Source organism: Psammomys obesus, unplaced genomic scaffold (genome assembly GCF_907164565.1).
Source record: "Psammomys obesus unplaced genomic scaffold, mPsaObe1.curated_primary_1811, whole genome shotgun sequence".
NCBI classification, from domain to species: domain Eukaryota; kingdom Metazoa; phylum Chordata; class Mammalia; order Rodentia; family Muridae; genus Psammomys; species Psammomys obesus.
Genome location: NW_026596120.1, coordinates 17812655 through 17829341, shown reverse-complemented (window position 1 = coordinate 17829341; position 16687 = coordinate 17812655). Strand labels below are relative to the sequence as shown.

Below are 16687 nucleotides of genomic sequence, written 5' to 3'. Positions count from 1 at the left end.
GGAGGGGGGGAGGAAGGGAGGGGCTTATGGGGGATACTAAATGAATAAAGTGTAATTAATAAAAGTTAAATAAAAAATGTAAAAAAAAAAACCTTTGTATCCTTGGTAAAAGTCTAAATGTTCTGGAAAGCATGCCAATTTTAAGGTGCTTCCTTGTGAGATCAATATAAAAATACTAGCTTGATTTCAGTAAAGTCGCAGCAGAGTCAAAACCATCAAGGTGTCTCTGTCTGTCAATTCATCGCCAAAACCCTGTCTTCCTGTCCAAAGCCTTGTTCTCCTGTGGATGCCGGGAGCCCAACTGGGCCGGTCCGTGGCAGGAGTGAAAACACATTCAGAGATGGAACCCTTTCCTGTCCAGTGTTTGGAGTTCAAATAGATGAGGAAGGACCTGAAAAACAAGCAAAGTAGTGACCAATAAGAAGGAGACCAAAAAATCTGCAATCAGGGCCTCATGGGGGCCAGGGGGAGCACATCATGTGAGGTAGGGCTGGGAGGATCAGGAACACTAGATTGGCACTAGAATCAGGAAGTGATGGAGGGTGGCTGGTCCCAAAACCCTATAGTAGCATGGAGGGCAGGGAGGTTGGAGCAATGCACAAAAAAAAAAAAAAAAAAAATCCTATCTCTTCTTAGGAGGTAATGAGGCACTGTGGAAGAGTTTCAGACACAACAGTGACACTAGCAGATTTGGTTTGGAAAATCTATCTTAAACCGAATCAATTTGTACAGGGAGAGACTGGGGCAGCAAAGCCAGCTGAGCTAATTATAGCAGTCCAGGTCAGGGACAATGAAGCCAAGGGTCATACATGGCAGATGAAGAAAGAGGAAGCCGAGGCACTCGGGGAAAACCTGCAGCAGCTGTTGGCCTCATTGCACGTTGGTGCTCAGAGCACACCTGAGAACACAGCTGGGGGGCAACAACTGTACTCCTTGGAAACTGGGGGGGAAAAGGAAGGTTAGACGTGGCAGTTATGAAGACTTCAGCATAAAGAATATATCCCCAGAAAACTGTCCTTTGGGGAGACAGAAAAAGAGCAATCCCCAGGCATGGTTGTGTGCACCTTGAATTCTAGAACTCTGGAAGATGGACACTTAAGGGCCAGAGTGGGCAGCTTAGTGAGCACTTGTGCAATGAAAGGAGGGGGAGGAGGCTGGAGATTTGTCCCAGTGGTTAAGAGAACTTGTTGCGCCACCTTGAGGGCCTGATTCTAGCACAGACAAAACAAGCTGGGCCTGGCTGTGTGATTGCCTGTAATCCCAGCACTGTTGGGGGGCAGGGGCAGAGACAAGAGATCCCCGGGACTTGTGGGCTGCCAGCTTAGCCCAAAAAATCACATTCCAAGTTCAGGGAGAGTCTCTGTCTCAAAGGAATAAGGTGGAGGGTGATAAAAGACCCTAATGCCTCCTCTGGTTTCCTCACCTGTACACAGCCTCATACAGCTCCCACTGCCACCCCTGCCACACACATACACACACATCACACATGTTAGGCATAGTGGGGCATGTCTACCTGCAGTGCTAGTACATGGGACATAGAGAAAGATGACAAGGCCAGCCTGGCTACATACAGGTTTTTGCCTGTTTTAGAGACAGGTCTTTTGATAGATAGCCCTGGCTGGCTTAGAACTGGCTATTTAGACCAGGCTGAACTTAAAATTGTGCTGATCCTTCTGCCTCTGCCTCCAAAGTGCTGGGATTACCATCAATGTATAGGTTTTTGGAGACCAGTCCAAGCCACTTGAGACTCTGTCTAAAATAATATATAATAAAGTGCTGGCCCGGCTCTGCTCCTGCCCTCAGGGTATCCAGGCACAGTTTAGAACCAGCCTGCAAGGAATGAAGTTTAGCTGCGTGGTGGGTGGGTTACACAAGATCTTGGTCAGCAGTTTGTGCCTTCTCCAATATGTTTTCAGTGAAACGTCTCTCTCTATTGGGGTTGAATAAGAGCTGTATGAGCCTTGGGGAGTGGGTGGAGGTATTCAGGGTGGGTGTACATCATTGGCTGGGACCAAGGTGCTGGGAATGCTTCATTTGCATAAAGAGGAACTCCAGAAGCTAGTTGGACACGTGAGAATCTCAAGGGTGACTGAGGTGGGGGTCATACAGGCTATGGCAGAGGTTGGGGGGGTCATACAGTCTACTTTCGCCAGGACATGCATGCCCAGAACAAGGAGATAACAGTTCTACTCCTGCCGGTCTTAAGCCTCACACTTGCTCCAGACTGGCTCCCACAGTCTCCCAGCTTTCTGGCCCCACGATAAAGCAAAAAAGGAGAAGAGAAAGGAGGATGTCCTGGCTAGTCTTATATCAACTTGACAAAATAAAGTCACGTGAGAAGAGGGAAAGTCAGTTAAAAAAAAAAAAAGTGTCCATAAGGTTGGGCTGGAGGCCAGCCTGTAGAGCATTTTCTTAATTAGTAATCAATACAGGAAGGCCCAGCCTGTTGGCCTTCCTGCTCAGCTGGAAAGGTGCCCAGGAACCACACAGCTCCAAGAGGAGATCCCAATGGAAGGACATCCTGAGACAAGGGAGCCTAGGAACCACACAGCTCTGAGAGGAAGCCTCCTCAGCAGAGGTGTTGCAGCTCCCAAGGGAGGGAACCCCCAGCAGAGAAGGAGCTAAGGAGCTCCAGGCCTGCCCTACTTCTTCCTCTCTTTTCTTCTTCAATTCGTTGCTTCTTGGCTTCTTCTAATAAGAGAGTCCCACCAGGCAGCAAATCTCAAAAAAGAGATTTATTGGGAGGGGCTAGGGAGTGGAGGGATGAATCCAGGATTGGTTGACCCTCTGGGAAGAGGAAAGCAGGAAATTGAACAAAGGGCAAAGCTTATACAGCATGTCTTATGGGGCAGAGCTTTTCAAGGCAGAGATTTCCAGAGAGAGGACTGGTGAGATTTCAAGTCCTGAGCTCGAGGAGCTCAGAGAATGGTGGCTTTTTTTTTTTTTTTTTTTTTAACCCTCCTTTCCCTGCATGGGTTAGGCTGAGAAGCCCTTTCTAGCTGCAGGCAGTTTTGTGTGAGGCACCAGTGGAGCTGCTTGGGAGGATGAAAAGAAGGTGCTGGCACCGTGGACAGCTCCTGCAGTGGCGCCTCATGAGCTGCAGGTTGAGGAGATGCAGCTGTTTTGACAGGTGCCACCATTTTTTATTATTATTATTATTTTCTGAGACAGGGTTTCTCTGTGTAACCTTGGCATCCTGGACTCACTTTGTAGACCAGGGTGGACTTGAACTCACAGAGTTCACCTGCCTCTGCCTTCCCTAGCGCTGAGATAAAAGTTGTGCGACACCATGTCCGGTGATGTGCTAATCTTATATCAACTAGACACAAACTATAGCCATCTGAGAGGAGGGAATCTCCTCGGCGAGATATGCTCAGAGACGACACAGCCCAGTGTGGGTGGTGCCATCCCTAGGCTGGTGGTCCCAGCTTCTATAAAAAAGAAGGCTGAGCAAACCATGGGGAGCAAGCAGCACCCCTCCAAGGCATCCGCTCCTGCCCCCAGGTTCCTGCCCTGTTTGAGTTCCTGTCCTGGCTTCCTTCAGTGATAGACTATATGGTGTAAAAGTGTAAACCATATAAGCCCTTTCCTCTCCCGCTTGTTTTTGGTCAAGATGTTTCTGTAACTGTTAGTTATTGATGACATCTGGAAGCTTTCCAGAAGGGCTACCAGAGGTGATGAGAGACCAAAGAATTAAAAATTAGGTTTTTTTTTTTTTTGGGGGGGGGGGTTATTGGTTAAAGTTTAAAGTGCAAGCCTGAACAAAGGCCAGCCAGGTGGAGACAAGTCCAGCCACCTGCAGGGAAGAACCAGCCTTACTGCATTCTTTCCTGCCCACTAGAGATACAGTTGCTAGGAAACTGGACTCTCTCCCCTAGGACAGCCAAACAAGGGAAGCCAGACCATTAATGGTTTGGGAACCCTCCTATAGCCAATCAATTCAAAATGCAACATCCCCTTTGTGTTTCGACCAATAGATGCTTGCAACGGACTCAACTCCTGGGAGTGGTCTTTTGGGGTCTCGCGAATCTGGCACAAGAGTAGATGAAAAACTGAACCGTAATATTGGAGAGCTGGCTCAGCAACTCAAAGTGCCGGCTATTCTTCCAGAAGATCTGGCTTTAATTCTGATTTCTTGCACCCGTAAGTCAGCTCGCAGCTGCCTGTATCTCCAGTTCCAGTGGCTCCAAAACCTGCTGGCTTCCCTGGGCACCAAGTACACACTTGGTGCACATACATACATACAGGCAAAACACCCACACATGAATGCTCAGAGTCCTCGGTACTCTTAATGGAACCATCTCTATAACAATGAAATGAATTGTCAAAACAACAACTGAGCAGGACAGGTATGTTAGTGCATGTCTTTAATTCCACCAATCAGGAGGGAGAAGCAAGAGGACAACTGTGAGTTTGAGACCACCCTGGTGGTCTATATATCAAGTTCCTCGGCAGCCAGGATTACACAGAAAGACCGTGTCTCAAACAAATAAAAACTGAACATCCAGCAAGAGCGACACCTAGAGTTAGTCACTTGCATTTTGTTTTGTTTTGTTTTTTTGAGACAGGATTTCTCTGTGTAGCCCTGGCTGTCCTGGAACTTGCTATGTACACCAGGTTGCCTTGAACTCACAGATATCTGCCTGTCCCTGTCTTCCAAGTGCTGGGCTGGGATTAAAGGCATGTGCCACCACTGCCCAGCAGACTGATGCTATTTTAAGTTGTTTGAAAGGAAGGAAGAAACAAGGAGTTAAAGTAAGGCCTATTTATTTTGTTTTGAAATGGGGGAGGGACTTTGTGCATAGGAGTGCAAGTCCAACCTTTTTTCCTGACCTGATCCTTATGCCGGTAACAAGACAGAGGCCAAGACTCCAGATAATCGAGTATGGTTGAATCTCCTTCAGCTCCTCCTGATCCTAGGCCAGCTAAGTACCTTAGAGAGTTTCAGCTGCTTCTGCAAATGACCTTTGAAAGGAAAGCCTTCTTGTGTCAAATCTGCCCCTTCCTGTGTGACCACTAGTTCTATTTTCAGTTATGTTTCTTCCTCATTGTTTTATTGGAGTGGCTTAACATAGGTGGTTATTATCACAATTCAAGAGGCTGTTCATCTGAGAGATCAGGTCGGGGGCTTGCTTATGACCTACAGGAGGAGTCATTTCCTGTGTCCACAAGGTAGAGTTTTTGTTTTGTTTGCTGTTTATTTATTTTTAAGATTTATTATTTATACAACATTCTGCCTGCACACCAGATCTTACTATAAATGGTTATGAGCCACCATATAGTTGCTGGGAATTGAATTCAGGACCTTTGGAAGAACAATGAGTTTTCTTAACCTCTGAGCCATCTCTCCAGCCTGTTTAGTGTTTTTTTTCTCTCACAATGTAGCCCTGATGGCCTGGTGCTTGCTATGTAGTTCAGGCTGGGCTCAGACTCACAGTAATCCTCCTCTCCCAGCCCTGGAGTGCAGGGATCAAACATGTGCCATCTTTGTTATTTCACTTTTGATCAGGTCTCACTGAATTTTCTTTTTGATAATTTTTTTATAATGAATCTTTTTAAAGATTTATATATTTATTATACAGATGAGCGCTCTATCTGCATGTACACCTGCATGCCCAAAGAGAGCATCAGATCCAGTTATAGATGGTTGTGAGCCATCATGTAGTTGCTGGGAATTGAACTCAGGACCTCCAGAAGAGTAGACAGTGCCCTTAACTGCTAAAGCCATCTTTTTGGTGATTTTTAAAAAGTATTTTTAAATTGTTTTCTTTTTAAAAACAGGGTTTCTCTGTGTAGCCTTGGCTATCCAGAAACTACTGTGTAGACCAGGCTGGCCTCAAACTCCTCTGTCTCCTGAGTGCTGGAATTAAAGGTATCTGCCACCACCACCTGGCATACCCCCCCTTTTTTTTTGCCTTAAACCAGTGTTTTTGCAAATATGTTTGCATCACATGTGTGCAGTGCCTGTACAGGACATGAGGGCATCAGATCCCTGGAGCTGGAGTTACAGATAGTTGTGTGCTTCTGTGTGGGTTCTGGGAACCAAACCCAGGTATTTAACATTTCTCCTGTCCCTAAATTTATATATGAAACCTTTAGTGAGAAATGTGTATTTATATATATGTACATGAATACTATGGGGCTCAAGAACATAAAACTTGGTGAATTGCTGGGAGAAGGTCAGGGTTACCAGATGCCAAAGTGGAAGCTAGCAAGGTTATATCTCAGCCTCCGTGCTACTCAGCAGCATGCTGGGGATTCCAAGGCTGATGGGGAAAACATGACCATATTCTGGGGACTACAGCATGCCCTGTAGCACATCCACTTCCAGCAACATGCAGTACATCTTCCTGAAATTGTCTCATCATGCTCATAGCCCTGATCCAGCTACCTTGGCCAGGTTTAAGGTGTGGCCCACTGCCACCACCAGATTGGGCTGAACTTCATGATTCGGCCTCAGACTGTGGTGGCCTGCAGGGACACTGGGAAGCCATGTGTACTATGGCACATGCAGGCTCAGGAGATGGTAAGTGAGCAGCTTTATGTTGCCATACCGGAGCTTGATAGTGACTCTAATTAAAAAAAAAAAAAAACAAACAAACCCAAAACAGTTGTGTGTGTGTGTAGGAGCCTTTGTGTGTATATGGGCACCATGTGTGTTCATGAGCCTGTGGAGGCTAGAAAAAACAGTCCTGAACCTCCATGTGGGTGTTGGGAACTGAACTCAGGTCCTCTGCAAGAGCAGAAGTACTCTTTGTCACTGTCAAGTGCACGCATGTGCAAGGTACTGGAACCCTCAGAACAACTATCTCACAGTATCTGCAGTGAGAGGGGCTGCAATTGGTCCCAGGACTCCAAACCAAAATGCAGGTTCCATCAAGTCTATCCTATAAAATGGCAGTTGATAGGTGAGTTTCTTCATTCTATAGTTTGCAAGTACAAGACATCTATAGAAAGACTGTTCCTCTCTCACAGTCACTGGGGTGGATCTGTTCCCAGTAATTCAGTGTGGTAGCTGAAAAGTAGTTTGCAGAAAATAGAGTTTGGGTCTTTTGCTGGTATCAGCATGATTTCCATGGAAATGTTCTGTCAATTCAAGTGTCCAAGTACACTGGTTGTCCTAATGTGCTTTCTACTGCTGTGAGGAAGACATGACTAAAAGCAATTTATCTCTCCTTCCAGCTTATAGTCCATTACAAAAGGAAATTGGGAGAACTTGAGGCAGGAACCTAGAGGCAGGAACTGAAGCAAGGGTGAGGGAGGAACATTGCTTACTAGCTCTGTCCCATGGATCTCTCAGCCTGCATTCATTCTTTCCTAGTTTCTTATCTAGGTTTTTTTTTTTTTGGGGGGGGGAACAGAGTATCTTTGTGTAGCCTTGGCTGTCCTGGACTCACTTTGTACACCAGACTGGCCTCGAAGTCACAGAGATTCACCTGTCTCTGCCTCCCAGACTGCTGGTGGCACATAGTGGCACAATGCCCGGTCTTTTCTTCCTTCCTTTCTTTCTCTTTCTCTTTCTCTTTCTCTTTCTCTTTCTCTGTGACAGGGTTTCTCTGTATAGTTCTAGATGTCCTAGAACTCACTTTGTAGACCAGGCTGGCCTCCAACTCAGAGATCCTCCTATCTCTGCCAACCAAGGGCTGGGATTAAAGGCATGCGCCACCACTGCCTGCTTCAGCCTGCTTTCCTACACTGCCAGGACCACCCTCTCAGGGGTGGCACTGTCCAAAGTTGGCTGGACCCTCCAACATCAATCATTAATCAAGAAAATGCCCCATAATCTTGCCTACAGGCCAATGTGATGGAGACATTTTCTCAGCTGAGGTTCTCCTCAGTGTGACTCTTCTCTGTAATTGCAAGCAGCACACTGTTGTATAATCCACTTTTTTCTTTTTAAGATAATCTCTGATTATGTACCCCTGGCGGCCTGACTGGCCAGCTTGAAACTTGCTATGTAGACCAGGATGGCCTGAAACTTGCAGTGATTCCCCCAGCCTTTGTCTCCCAAGTATCATTAATTCTTACTCCAGATTAGAGACTTCCAGCATTTGCTTACCTCTGCTTTTAAAACTTGACCCAAATTATGGTGGTGCACATTTGTGAGTTTTTGAATTTAAGGTCTACAAAGAGTTTCAAGATAGCCAGGAATATAGAGTGAGGCCTTTTCTCAAAAAAAAAAAAAAAAAAAAAAAAAGATTGTTTACGTGTATATGTGAGCCAGAAGACACCAGAAGAGGCTTCAGGTTCCATGGGCTGTAGTTACAGGACATTGTGAGGTACCTGGGATGGATAGTGGGGACAGAGCTTGGGTCTGAAAGAACAGCAAGAGCTCTTAAGTCCTGCTCAAGTCCTTCAAGTTATATTTCTTACAAGAACTACATAACAGAGCCTATTATACAGTTTTTCTTTCTGCCTCAGTTTCCTGAGTAGTGTGATTACAGGCATTCACCAATATGCCTCACTCAGATGGGTGTCTTGAATACCAAAATATAGAGAAAAGGTAAAAATAGGTTGTCTACAGATTTGCACAGCCAAATATTGGCACAAATATTAGAAATTTGTACCACTGGCTTCACTCTGGTATTAACAATGCAACATAGCTGCAGCTTGAGTGAGCCTCCTATCTCTCCACAATACTTGGTGACTAGAAGGGACTGGAGTCTTAATGACCGTCTGTATTAGGTAGAAATTGTGCAGCAAAGCCCTGAAGTTGTATGAATCGCTGGGCCTAGTAGTCTAGTAGCAAGGCATGGCTAGTGAGTCACCTCTAAATACAACCTACCAAATTAAAAAAAAAAAAAAAAAAATATATATATATATATATATATATATATATATATATATATCAGTCTTGCAGGTGGTGGTGATGGCGGCGACAGTGGTAGTGACACACACTTTAATCTCAGCACTCCAGAGGCAGAGGCAGAGGCAGAGACAGGTGGATCTCTGTAAATTCAAGGCCAGCTTGGTTTGCAGAGAGTTCCAGGACAGCCAATGCTAAAGAAACCCTGTTTTGGGGGAAAAAATGTATATTTTTAAAATGTTTGTCATTTATTTTTATATGAGTGCTCTATCTGCATGTACATTCCATGTCAGAAGAGGGCATCAGGTCTGAGCCATCATGTGGTTGCCAAGAATTGAACTCGGGTCCTCTGAAGGAACAGACAGCACTCTTAACCTCTGAGCCATGTCTCCAGCCCATATACATCATGTATTTTTACTCATATATATATAAAATCTCGGTCACAGATATTTTATTATTTATATATATGTGTATATATATGTATATAGATATATACACACACATATACAATCTCGGTCGTGTAAGGTGAGTGGAAGTTGGAGAAGTGGGTGGCTAGTGGTTTTCTCGTGAGAATCCAAAGCCTATTGCTCACAGAACTTCCTCCTAAACATACGTAAAATTTCCGAGTATGGCTCTTGTCAAACCATAGTTGCTCGGCAACCATGATTCTTTTATCTACTCCAGTGTCACCAGAATGTCTTCTCATGTTTTACGTCAGCGTATAAACAGTGAAGAGAGGAGATGTATAGTGACAAAAAAACGATAGTTAAAAATATCTCAGCTAAGGGCCTGGTAGATAGCTCAGTGGGTAAAAAACGCTTGCTGTCAAGCCTGGCAAGTATTTGAACCTCGGAACCCACGTAGTGGAAGAAGAAAACCGACCCCGAAAATTGTCCTCTGACCTCTACACGGGAGCTGTGATACGAGCCGTGGTTCACACACAAAATAAATGTTAAAAAAAAAACAACAAAAAAAAAACCGTAAATATGTATATCGAATAAAGACGCTCGTAGGCTAACGCAAAAAACAAATGTTCACATCATTCCTTCCAAAGCGAGCGCTCAGTATTTTCTCACCAAAGGACCGTTAGGAAGCAATTTCTAGGGCTACCCATTTTCCAGAAACCTGTTAGTCTCACCGACGACCGCGGGCCGACCCCTGCCGGAAGTGACGCGACTGCGCATAGCACTTCCGGGGCTGCGGGGACGGCTCCGCCGGAGGAAGCAGCGCGGGCCCGACCCGCGTCCGCCCGCCGTCTCCGCTGTCGCTACGCCCCAGTCACACTGTTTTGGCCCGGCTTGACCTGGGCTGGCCGGCCTGGGCTCTGCGGCCGCGGGGCCGCGGCTCCCGGTAAGTGCGCGGCGTGAGTCGAGGCCTTGTTTACTCTAGCTGGCCGCTGTGGGGCGGGGGGGGGGGGTCCCCGCGCGCCTCCCCGGCGCGGCCGGGGCTCCGCCTTCGCCGCCGCCTGCGAGGCCGTGGTGTCCCGGGTCCCGACGTTCCCCGCCGACTGGGAGACGCTCCCGGAGGCGAGAGCCGGCGCCGGTGCGCGTCCGCCGTCTCTGCGGGCTTTCTCTTCCTCGTTGCCTCCTCGGCTCACCGGAGGTCGGAGGCCGGCGCCTCGGGCTGGTGGGCCGGCGCCCTGGGGCCTGCCTCGCGGGGCGCTCCGGGAAAAGGCGCCACCTCGCAGTCTCCCGATTTGGGTCGTGCTCGGGAGCCTTCGCAGCGCCGCCCGCACTGTTGGTTAACGCCTGCCCTGTGAAAGGACCTCCCCGCGCGTGGGCTCCGCGTCCGCGCGGATCTCTTGGAGAGCAAGGCGCATCGGAGAGACGCGCGGTCACGCCCGACGGCCGCTGGTTGAGCCTCGAGAGAGGCGGTAGTGTTCTCGGACGAGTTCGCCTTAGTTCTGGCTGTGTTCTGTCTCATGGAACTTTTATGTCACGACGGACACATTCTAGACCTTCGCGGTTCAGTGTGGTAGCCACAGGCCGCCCACAGCCATGGAGTTAGCACATCTGAGAAACTACACTTTACTTTTTAAAGTGAATTAATTTGAAGTCACTCCACGTAATTAGTGGCTGCGTGCCATTATTAGGACAGATGAGTTTGGTTGTTTTTAAGACACTGTGTCTTTACATAATCCTGGCTGTCAAGGAACTCACGACATAGACCAGGCTGACTGCAAACTTACCCTGCCTCTCCCTTCCAAATCCTGGGATTAAAGGAGTATGCCACCAAGCCACCAGGTGCCTGGCCGAGTTTTTAAACAAGTTGCTGATTCATATATTTCAGCCAAGGAATTTTCTTCGAAAATGTAGTTAATAAATTACCACTTAGGGCCAAGTGATACAACTGGAGTAAGCATCTGCTAGACTAACCAGATTTCTTGTCAACTGTAATAGATCTTTATCCTTTCGTAAGTGGCCATGTCTTGGAAGCCAGCTCAGTCATTCTGGCAAGTTTTATGAAGATGACTTTGGCTCCGGAAAAAGTGCTAATTATGGCATTCCTGTCTGAGATATAGTCATCTTGAATAAGTTCTGATATTAAAAAAAAAAATAACACATTGACCCCTTTGAACAGTCAGGATTTAGTTTTCTTGTGTGTTTGTATTTTGAGACAATTGTCTTGCTCTGTAGTCCAGGTTGGTCTTCTACTTTTGATCTTTCTGCCTCAGCTTCCAAGTTGGGATTCTCAGGATGTGCGGCCAGTCTCAGCAAGGACGGCACTCTTTCAGGAATCTCCTAACAGCCTGACAGTGGCAGTCACCTTTAGTCTCAGCACTCAGGAGATCAGCCAGATCTACATTTGAGACTTTATCTAAAAATATGTGTGTGTTTTTTTAAAAAAAAAAAATTTTTTTTAGGCTTTATTTAAACCTGGACCTGGAACACCACTAGGGATGAAATAGTTCTTTGAGAGAACCAGAATCTCACCTACTTGAATATTTGGTTGGTGAAAAAGCTGTGAGCCATCTTCTAGACAGATTCTAAGGAGAAATCAGAGAATTTTTAAGGCATGCTTTTTTGTTGTTGAGATTTCTTTAAATTTAAAACAGGCCCCCTGAGGATGATGGCTAGAATATCCTCAGGATGGAATTCTGATGTTGGCCCTGCCAATTGGCTTGGTATGATCCTGGGCAAGATACTATAAATTTCAGCTAGATCACTCTAGAGTTGGTGGGACATGATAAAGTGAGGGGGACTAAGGTTTCATTCAGTTGCCAACTTTATTCAGAGCATCAGACAATTTATACTCTGAGGGTTAAGAGAAACTTATGAGTAAAGTTCTCATGAGTTTAAGCTGTACGATCACAAGGATAAGCCAAATATGGCAAAACCATGTTTTTCCATAGAGGATAGTTTAAACATTCAATTGAATAACAGTAAGTGATAGTGAGTAATCTGAAGTAAACTCACTCCTGTCTGCTGTGCTTGGGGGAGCAGGAAAATACAGTCCAAGAACAATTTTGTGTTTTGAAGAAACTGAGGTCACAAGGCTCTTGTTTTCTTGGAGCGACAAGCGCTCAGAATTCTCACACTATTCATGGCCCATGTTCTGGCAGAAGCCTGTGCCCATGGTCACAGAATAAGGTGGCCTAACAGCCATCCTACTTAAGTACATTTTTGTTGTAAATTTGAGGCCTGGCTGGGATTATAGGCATGCGCCACTATGTAAAAGTGGCACTGACGTGTGTAATTGAGTATGCCTACTCAACTGTGGGAGGCAGACAGGAGACTCCTTGGCAGGTCTTCGGCCAACTAACCTGTTTTATCCATTGGTAAAACAAGGTGGAAATGAAGGACCTGAGCTTGTAGTGAGTTTTAGGTTTGTTTAGGCAACCTAATGAGACCTTGTCATAAAAAGTAAAACAGGGTTGGGCATGATGATGCATACGTTTAATTCCTGTACTCGGGAAGTAGAGGCAATGTGATTTCCATAAGTTCAAGGCCAGACTGGTCTACATAGTTCCAGGACAGCCAGAGCTACTCAGACCCTTTCTGGGGTGCAGGAAAAAATAGAGGGTTTGAGCTGATCAGAGTGCTTGCCTAGTTAGCCCTGTGTGAGATGCTGGATTCAGTTCTTCTACTGCCATATAAATAATACTGATGTGCACACTGAGTGTAGTGGTACGTACCTGAAATTCCCATATTACACAGGGGAAAGCAGACCTGGGATTCATATCAAGATCCTGTCTCAAAAAGAGTTAACGTGGGCTAGTGGGATAGCTCAGCAGGTAAAAGCACTTGCTGGCAACCTTGAAGACCTTCCTTAAACCCCTGGAATTTACAGGTTGATGGAGAGAACAAACTGCTGCTAGCTCTCCTCTGACTTCCACTCATGGTGGCATGCACCCACACCCCACGTAAACTGCATTAGTGAGAAAAAATAGCTCGGTATGGTAGCACACACTTTTAATGGAAGTATTTGAGAAGTAGAGGCATGTGGTTCTCTGTGATTTCAAGGACAGCTTGGTCTACAGTAGAGTTCCAAGACAGGCGTTACATGTTGAGACATGTCTCAAAAGAAACAAAAACAAAACACTTGAAAAAGCAGGGAATTCGTTTTAAAAGCATTGTCTCTCTTAATTGCAGATGGAAATCATATGATACAGGCTGGGTGATACCCGCATGGAAGATCTTTAAAAATTACAGGTGATTTAAACATTAAATTTGTTACACTGATACGCTTATGTGTGTATTGCATGTGGAAGTCAGTACAACTTTGGTTGGTTTTCTCCTAACTGTGTGTATTCAAGGATTGGACTCTTGTTGTTAGGCTTGGTGGCAGGCATCTTTACCCACTGGACGTCTTTCAGCCCAAGATTTAACTTTCTCTTAAAGAAGACAAAGTTTAACCATAGAGATTGCAGGAATAGGTTCTAGTCAACTCAGTAAAGTGCTTGCCACAGAAACTTGAGGATCTAAATTGTAATCCCTAACCCTCATGAGAAGCTGCATGTGGTGGGTGAACATAGCGCTCACTGCTGAAGGGCAGAAGAAGAAGGATTGCAGAGGTTGGCTGGCCAGCTTGTGGAGCCAGCTCAGTGAAAAGCCTGGACTCACGAGGTGAGCCAGGCATGGTGGCGCATACCTTTAAAATGTCAGCGCAGGCAGGCAGGCAGATTTCTGTGGTTCAGAGGGCAACCTGGTGTGTATAATGAGTTTAGGCCAGCCATGGCTATACAGTGAGACCCTATTTCAAAGCAAAACAGAACAAACAAAAACAAAATGGAAGGCTGGCAATATAGTGAGCTTAATAACCTGAGTTTGATTCCTCCAAACTTGGGACCAACATGGTAGAAGGAGGGAGGCATACATGTTGTCTTATGACTTCATATTTGCTGTGGCACACACAGTCTTCCTCTCTGAATGAATGAATGAATGAATGAATGAATTGTAATTAAAATTAAAGGTGGGAAGCTGGGCATGGTGTCACATGCCTGTAATCCCAGCACTCACAGAGGCAGAGGCAGGTAGAAGCCTGTAAGTTGCAGGCCAGCCTGGTCTACACAGAGAAACTGTATCAAAAAACAGGAAAAAAAAATTGAGGTGGGAGCCAGGTGTGGTGGTATATACCTTTAATCACAGAATTTGGGAGGCAGAGACAGATCCCTGAGTTCAAGGCCAGCCTTGTTTATATAGTAAGTTCCAGGACAGCTAGAGCTACATAGTGAAGCCATATCTCAAAAATAATAATAATAATAAAAACCTAAAAAATAAAAATAAGGGGTTTTATAGTTTGAAATTGCTTCTCTATGTGGTGTTGGCTGTCCTAGACTAGACTCTGTAGACCAGACTGGCCTTCACTTTATAGAGATCTGCATGCAGGGATTAAAGGCTTGTGTCACCACTGCCCAGCTTTTTTTTTTTTTTTTTTTTTTGCACCACCATGCACACTTTATTGACTACACAATGTGAAGGTAACATTTGCAAAAAAAAAAAAAAAAAAAGCGTAGGATCAAGGCCTCAGCCTTGGAACAGGGTCAGATGTGGACAGTGGAACACAGGGTAGGGTTAGAATCCAGAATGTGGCATTCTTTGTGAAAAGGCTTGAAAGACTGCCACAGAGGTAGTGGAGACAATAGTGATGCAGGAAATGGCCATAAGGATGCCAAAAACCAAGGAGCTGATATTCAGGCATTTGGCAGTGGAGACCTGGGCTCCAGTCACATTGCCTACCCACCATCTTCCTGTCCCTGGACTCACTGCCAACTTCATTTTTTAATCAGTGATTATTTTGTATGTATCTGGTTATTTTGCCTGCATATATGTCCTTGGCAGCCAGGAGAGGTCATTGGATCTCTCGGACTAGAGTTAGAAGTAGCTGTGAACTGCCATGTGCTAGGGTATAAACTCAAGTCTTCTGAAAGAACAACAGCACTTTTTTTGTTTGTCTGTTTCCAGACAGGGTTTCTCTCTGTAGCCCTGGCTGTTCTGGACTCGCTTTGTAGACCAGCCTGGCCTCGAACTCACAGGGATCTGCCTGTTTGAGTACTGAGATTATAGGTGCACCACAGTGCCCGGTTAGTACTCTTTAACTGCTGAGCCCTTTCTCCACTCTCCTTTTTTGGGTGAGGGCGTGCAGGGCTTCTCCAGAGCTGAGACTGAAGTTATGCTGCACCACACCTGCACCTACATTCATGTGTCCGTCTTTCCGTCCGTCCCCCCCACCCCCTGCAAGGTAGGGTTTTTCTCTGTCTGACCGTTCTGGAACTCTTCTGTAGATCAGGCTGGCCTCAAACTCAGAGATCCTCTTGCTTATGCTTTCTGAGTACTGGGATCAAAGGTGTGCTCTGTCACCACCTGGTTCCAGCATTCATTCTTAATTTTTCTTTTAGACTATGGAGTTTGTTTTGTTTGTTTTTGTCATTTTCTGAGGCATAGATATCCTGGCCTTGAACTCCTATTCCTCCTGCCTCTGCTTTTCAAGGGTATGTTACAGACACACTTTAGCAGAACTCTTACAGTTGGAAAATTAGTTAACTTGGTAAACTAGAGGAAGAGTTTGAAGGATTATGAGGCTTACTTTTTTTCTGTGTATGCACCTGTCTTTCAGATATCTAAGAAATATTTGTGAAATATTAATTTTTTTTCCCTACATGTGACAGTGAGACATAACTCTGTCCTTAATCAAGCATTCTGTCATTCCTGGGCATGATTAGCAAAAACTTCAGTAGCTAAATCTTTAGGGTTACCCTCCATTTGTATAGCTAGCTACAAAGATCCTATTTTCCCCGAAGGACTTTGGGAAAAAAGGACAAATTCATTGGAATTTTGGAGTCCTTAAAAAGAAAAAAGAAACCACATTTATTTATTGTGTGAGTGCTTCTTATGTAGAGGTCAGGGAACGACTTGAGTCACTTTCATCTCTTCCACCATATTGGTACCAGGTTTAAATTAATTTTAGGCTTGGAGGTAAGTGTGTTTATCCATTGAGCCCTTGGAATTTGAGTCCTTGCCATGAGAAAGCCATCCTTGCATTTTCATGTCAGGCCTTTCATGCTTGTTATCATGGGTTTCTATCTCTTAGTGAAAGGATTTCCCTTTGATAAGAATAGACCGGGGGTTGGGAGGGCTGGAGAGATGGCTCAGAGGTTAAGAGCACTGTCTGCCCTTGCAGAGGACCTGAGTTCAATTCCCAACCCCCATGTGGTGGCTCACAACCATCTATAATGAGACCTGGTGCCATTGTCTGGCATGCAGGTGTACATGTAGACAGAACATTGCATACAAAATCAATCAATCAATCAATCTAAAAAAAAAGACCAGGGAAGCCGGGTTTGGTGGGGCTGGAGGATGGAGCAGAGTGGGGCAGAGGCAGTCCAATCTGTGTGTTCAAGGCCAGCCTGGTCTACAAATCTGAGTCCAGGACAGCCAGGAC

At 45.6% G+C, this 16687-nt stretch overlaps 1 protein-coding gene across 3 annotated transcripts in view; it reads left to right on the top strand.

Annotated features, from left to right (window-relative positions):
- The first annotated feature begins 9986 nt into the window (after positions 1–9986).
- Arih2 (ariadne RBR E3 ubiquitin protein ligase 2) overlaps positions 9987–16687 on the top strand; it is a 59910-nt gene continuing 53209 nt past the window's right edge. For 2 of the 3 annotated variants that reach the window (XM_055629925.1, XM_055629927.1), the window contains exons 1-2: positions 9987–10156; positions 13399–13458. The gene's annotated coding sequence lies outside the window, so the exon portion shown is untranslated. The remainder of the gene's footprint in view (positions 10157–13398; positions 13459–16687) is intronic. The other variant, XM_055629926.1, reaches the window with a different exon arrangement.